Here is a 6,785-nt window from a genome sequence, read left to right on the forward strand (position 1 = left end):
AAAAACAAATACCAAATGTCTTCTTTGATATAATGAGAGCAACTAAGAACAGAGCAGGGAGGAAGAGCAGGAAGAAAAGATTAACATTAAACAGATTCATGAGGTGGGAGGGAAAGGGAGAGAAAAGGGAAATTGCATGGTAATGGAGGGAGATCCTCATTGTTATACAAAATTACATATAAGAGGTTGTGAGGGGAATGGGAAAATAAATAAGGAGAGAAATGAATTACAGTAGATGGGGTAGAGAGAGAAGATGGGAGGGGAGGGGAGGGGAGATAGTAGAGGATAGGAAAGGTAGCAGAATACAACAGTTACTAATAGGGCATTATGTAAAAATGTAGATGTGTAACCGACGTGATTCTGCAATCTGTATTTGGGGTAAAATTGGGAGTTCAAAACCCACCTGAATCAAATGTATGAAATATGATATGTCAAGAGCTTTGTAATGTTTTGAACAACCAATAAAAAAAAAAGAATATCTGAGAAGGGAAAAATTCTCTCCACCCTTACATACAGAGCCCACACTATTAAGTCCCTTTAGCTCCCGAAAGAGAAAGAGGATGGTGATGATCTCCCAGGAAATACTGGGAAATCTGAGATTACAAGAGATCTGTTCTTAGTGTCTGGTGTGTTGCCCCAGAATATGCTGAGCCCAGAAGAATTCTTTGACTTTAAACGAATGGAATTTTGAGTAAAACCTCTGCCCAATGTGTAGGAGGCAGGAATGACCCAGACTCACAGAGAACTATACAACATACAGAAATCAATAAATGTAATTCATCACACCGATAGACTTAAAGATAAGAATCATATGATCATCTCAGTAGATGCAGAAAAAGCATACGACAAAATACAGCACCCCTTCATGTTCAAAGCACTAGAAAAACTAGGGATAAAAGGAACATATCTCAACATTGTAAAAGCTATCTATGTTAAGCCCCAGACCAACATTTTAAATGGAGAAAAATTGTATTCTAAGAACTCTTGGTGAAGCAGCCAAATCTTCCTGGTGGTTTGAGTACTGTGAAGGCAATATTCACGGTCCCATTGTGAGAGAGGGACTTGGGCAGAGAACGTTGAAACTTACGATCAAAAGTCAGAAAAAGTAAGCCAGGACATGGAAGGTGACATTGTGTAAGATGGCTATACTTGGGATTGTACCCCCAAAAGTAGATGCCACGCAGCTCTGGGAGGAGAATGTTGGAGACAGCTCACACCACTACACTATGAATACACATAATTAAGTCCTTTGAAGGTAAATGCTTTAAAGACCAGGAGATGAAGGGAAGGAAATTCTGTCTATCTGAAAATGATTATTGTCTACAATAATAGGCCCCTGAAATAATATGGCTATTTTCAATGTGGTTGGGTTTAGCCATAGAAAAACAAGGTGATATTTTACTATACCTGATAATGTATAATACTGTTGCTTAGAATTTTTATAAATGTCATAATGGCCTAGAAATTTTCTGTCCCTTGAGAATTTCAAAAGATTGGCTTATAAAGCTGTCTGGTCTTGTATATTGAGGAGGATAGTTTTCATTTTTAACAAGTTTTTCCGTTTTCTCCATGGCTATTGATAAACTTTGGTTTCCAAATTCGATGTGCATCAGTTTCAGACTTGTACATTTTGTTTGAAATGAGAAGTATTGTTTTTTTAATATTTACAAACTTAATGCCATCAAATTATCTCTGGCACCATTATGTAACATTTGTCATTTCCTCTGTCTCAATAGTAGAACTAATTATTCTTAATGGCATCTATTTACTTTGTGAGGTTTTTCCCCTTATTAACTTTGAAAGAAGTCCTCTATTTTCACAGGTCTTTAAAAAAAAGCATGTGATGGGGGTGTAGCTCAGCAGTAGAGTGCTTGCCTAATTCATACAAGGACCTGGTTTAATCCCCTGTACCACACACACACACACACACACACACACAAAAAAAAAAAAATATATATATATATATATATATATATATATATATATATATATATGTCTCAAAGAAAACAAACAAGTGTTGAATGTAGAAGTTTAGAGTTTAAGTTCTAGAAATTAGAGATTTACTGTATTTGAATCTTGACTTAGCTCCCTACCATAAGACCTAGGGTAACTTATTCGATCTCTATATGCATTTTTCTTGCCAGTAAGCTAGAAGTTAATCGTTGAACCAAACATGTAGAAATATTATATAAACTAAATCAGTTACTACATGTAAAGTTAGTGGAACAGTACCTATAGCATATAATCTCCAGACAGTAGCTGTTGTAGTGGTTGGATGTAGCTTACTGGCACTCAGCATTCATTCCAGCCTACTTCTAATGTTACTTTCTGAACAGTACACCCAGAAAATATAAAACCAAACCCCCTCACTTCCCTTTGAGACAGGGATCTGGATATGAATTCAAATCTAGCTATTGCTAGTGTCTGTCCTAGTAACAACAATATCAAGTCTTTCTGCAAAAGCAAAAGTGGCAAACAGGAGGTTGCAATGGCAGCAGCGGTATCTCTTGATCCAAGATTTCTGATTCTTGGATAAAAATCTCTGGTAAGTGTGATCTTGAACTCAGCTGCTCCAGTTGTAGCCTCTTAAATCTCAATCTTAACTGTTTCAAGGTAGAAACTAGCAGTGCAGTTCAGCAGTATTATTCTCTATTATTCTGGGAGTAAGCCCTGGAAGAACAAAGCCTTATTCGCCTGCCCTAACTGGAAGCTGTAAGCACCAAATTTGCAATACTAAATCCATTTCTAGTCAAAATAGTTAAAACGTTGTTTCCTATGGCTAATTAAGTTCTACTACTTTTTGTTTGTTTGTTTCTTTTTGGAACCCAGAAGCACTTTACCACTGAGCCACATTTCCAGCTCTTTTTATTTTTTATTTTGAGACAGGGTCTCACCAAGTTGCCCAAGCTGGCTTTGAATTTGTGGTCCTTCTACCTCAGCTTCCCAAGTTGCTGGGATTATATGTAGGCACAATTGCACCCAGCGCTACTATTTTCTTTTTAAAAACGTTTTGATACATAAAAAAATTGTACATATTTATGGGCTTCATTTGATATTTCAATGCATACATACATACATTGGGCAATGTTCTAATAGGGTAACACACCTGAATCTTCAAAAGTCATTTCTTTGTGGTGATAACTTTCAAAATCCTTTCTTCCATTAAAAAATACACCCCCCCCACACACACACACACACTACATTATTGTCATCTGTAGTGACCTTATTGTACAGTAGAATATCAGAACTTATTCCTTCTAACTGTAACTTAGTACCATTGATCAACCTTTCCTATCCCTCCTTTGCCCCTACTTTCCCCAGCCTCTGGTAACAATTATTCCACTTTCAACTTCTAGGAGGTCAACTTTTTTAGATTCCCCTATGAGGTTATGCAGTATTGTTCTTTTGGGGCCTAGCTTTTTTCTTGTCATAATGACCTCTTATGAGAAGTCATTATGTTGTAGTAAATGACAGAATTTCATCCTTTTTATGACTGAATATCCTATTGTGTATATGTACCACATTTTCATCATTCATTAGTTGACAGACATTTAGGCTGTTTAGGCTGTTTCCATTTCTTGGCTACTATGAATAGTGTTGCTACAAAAATGGGAATGCAGATGTCTCTTCAACATGCTGATTTCATTTTCTTTGAATGTATATCCAGTAATGAGGTTGCTTTATCATATTGTGATTATATTTTTAAATTTTTTTTAGTTGTTACTAGACCTTTATTTTTATTTATTTATATATGGTGCTGAGAATTGAACTCAGTTGCCTCACACATGCCAGACAAGTGCTCTACCACTGAGTCCCAGCCCCAGCCCCTGGTGATTATATTTTTAATGATATTTTTAATTTTTTGAGAAAACTCTATACTATTTACTGTAATGGCTATACAGTTTTACTATTTGTAACTTATTAATACTGAATTTAACTTTATTATTCTGTTTCTCTCTATAGTCTTCTACTATTATTTTTCCTCATCTTAGGTACCATATTTAGTTTCTTTTCTTTTTTTCTTCTCTTCCTCTACCCTCCCTTCCTTAATCTCTTAGAAAAAGAGTAAAAGCATTGAACACTGTGTTAACTAGCTTTTTGTCACTGTGACAAATACCCAAGAAAAACAACTTGGACAAGGAAAGATTTATTTGGGCTCATGGTTTTAGAAGTTTCAGATCATGATTGACTGGCTCCATTGCTTTGGGCCTGAGGTGAAGTGAGGCTGAACATCATGGTGGAAGTGTGTACTGGAAGAAGCTGCTCACCTCAAGGCAGCCAGGAAGAAGAAAGGAGGTGGGGGAGAAAGAGACAAAGAGACAGAGACAGAGATTGGAAGGGGTGGGGAACAAAAACTACCCTTCCAGAGCATGCCCCAGTGACCACCTTCCTCCAACTATGCTCCACGTCCTATAGTTTTCAACATCTCCCCAGAAGCCTATTCAGCTATCAATAGATTCACCCACCTCTAAGGTCAGAGCCCTCATGATTCAATCACTTCTCAAAAGCTGTGCTTCTGCATTGGGGCCAACACAACACATGAACTTTTGAGGGTTATTCCGGATAACAAACACTATGTATCTTTCTCTGAGAACAGCTTTGGAACCAACACATATTTTGATAAGTAGTACTATTGTTGTCAAATCTAAATAGTGTATAAGTGCAAATTTCATTTCCTTTTTTTTTTTTCCCCGAGACAGGGTGTCCCTAAGTTGCAGAGGCTGGCCTCAAACTTGAGATCCTCCTGCCTCAGTCACCGAAGTTGCTGAGATTATAGGAATACACCACTGCACCTGGCCCATTCCTCTTTAAAGAGTATTTGTTTAGCAAAATATTATTGCCAAGGCATTGGATTCTCCCTTCCTCCTCCTCCTTGTCCCTTTTTAGTTAATTTTTAAATCTGACTTTATTACATTATAATCAGAAAAGATGGCCTACTTACATTTTGGAAATTATCATACATTCTTTTTCACCCAATATATAATCAAATCTTATAAATTTATAGATATTCTTGGGAACTAAAAATTATATTTTTTGTTTGAGTTTTTTGCTTGTTCATTTTTCCCCTCACTGAATTAAATTTTCTCATTTGCAATTCTGCCAATTTCCTTTATTATTCAAACAGCTTTGCTTAATATGCTATAATGCATATGCACAATCATTAATTGATGTTTTCATTGTCAATTGTTTCTTTTATTTCTCAAAAAAACTTGTTTAATGTGGGTTTTCCCCTTAAATCCATTCACTTCTTATAGTTATTTTCTCTTTATTTACTTTTGCCTAGCATTTCTGTGCCTTTTTAATGTAATTAGTTATCATTTTGTTCTATGTATATTTCTTTGTAAACAATACTTAAATAAATTTTGTATGTAGACACATTTACACAATAATTTATTTGTTTTATCTTAATTCTTCATTAGGTGTATCTATTATACTTTTAATTGTATTAATTAAACATAATTAAATATATAGTTATATTTTAATTCTATAATTTAATATTTATTTGTGAGAAAAAAACAATTTCATGGAAATTATACATATTTATCATTGTAAATAGTCTAAACAATGCACAGAAATACAAAAGGAGACATGCACTATCTATCCCAAATCCTCTTGCACTAAAATAATCCTGACTAACTTTGGCTTGCATAATTTCACTTCTCTATATCCAATTTTGCAAATAAAATCTTATAAAATAGGGATTGAAGGATTTATATCTTATTTTCATTCTTTTGACAAATTGTTTGCTTAAAATTTAATTTAATGAAAGAATTTACTCAAAGTAAATGTTTCTTTATTACAAAAGATAATCTTCTAAATTGAAATTTCTATATAGTTAAAATAAATCTTAAAAAGCTAGATACATGACTTTATTTTACTGGCCTTTTTTACAGAACCTTGCACATGTTAAGACAAATAGTCTACTCCTAAGCTACACCCCAGCCCTTCTTAAAAATTATATTTTAAGACAGAGTCTTGCTACATTGCCCAAACTGGCCTCCAACTTGCAATTCTCCTGTTTCAGCCTCCTTAATAACTGGGAATAAAGGCATGTGCCTCCATACCTGGCTATTAGATTCATGAATTTTTAAAACTGTTATGTGTAACTTTACATGGCATCTATGTTATGAAAGATGAGGCGGTTTATGCACTTAATAGTTTTTTCCAACAACCTTTCCCAGATTTATATTACATTATTAACATTACAATGTCAAGATTAATAGCATTCACTTTTTGGGTTTTGTTTTGTTTTGTTTTGTGGTTTTGCAGTGCTGGTTGTCAAGCCCAGGGCCTCTTGTGTGCTGTGTCCATGTTCTGCCACAGAGCTATAAGCCCAGGCCAGCTTTCACATTTTATTCTGTAATCAAAATGTCTAACATTTTTTCATTGTGACTTTATAAAGAGATTATGCTAATGTCAGTCCTATTGCCACAGTTTCTTCATTCTTGAGTTTTACATTTCTATGCATTTCTTAGTTGACCAAATTCCATTAACATGTTTTTTTTTTTTTTTTTTCCCAGAAGGGCTTATGGGCAATGTATCCCCTGAGGTTTTGTACTCTTGAGACTAAATGTCTTTGCTTTTATAGTTGAAGGATAACTACTTGGTTAGGAATAAAAGCTTCATTTTTTCCTCCTTTTTTTCATCTTGAAGAGTACTCATTTTTCTGCCTGGAATGTCCATAAAATTCTGTGTTTATTCTTAAAATTCAATTGCACCAGAATACATTTCACTATATGTCATTCTCTGTCAGTTTTCCCCTTATACAGAGTGAACTTTTTCAA

This window comes from Marmota marmota, unplaced genomic scaffold (assembly GCF_001458135.2).
Source record: "Marmota marmota marmota unplaced genomic scaffold, marMar, whole genome shotgun sequence".
NCBI classification, from domain to species: domain Eukaryota; kingdom Metazoa; phylum Chordata; class Mammalia; order Rodentia; family Sciuridae; genus Marmota; species Marmota marmota.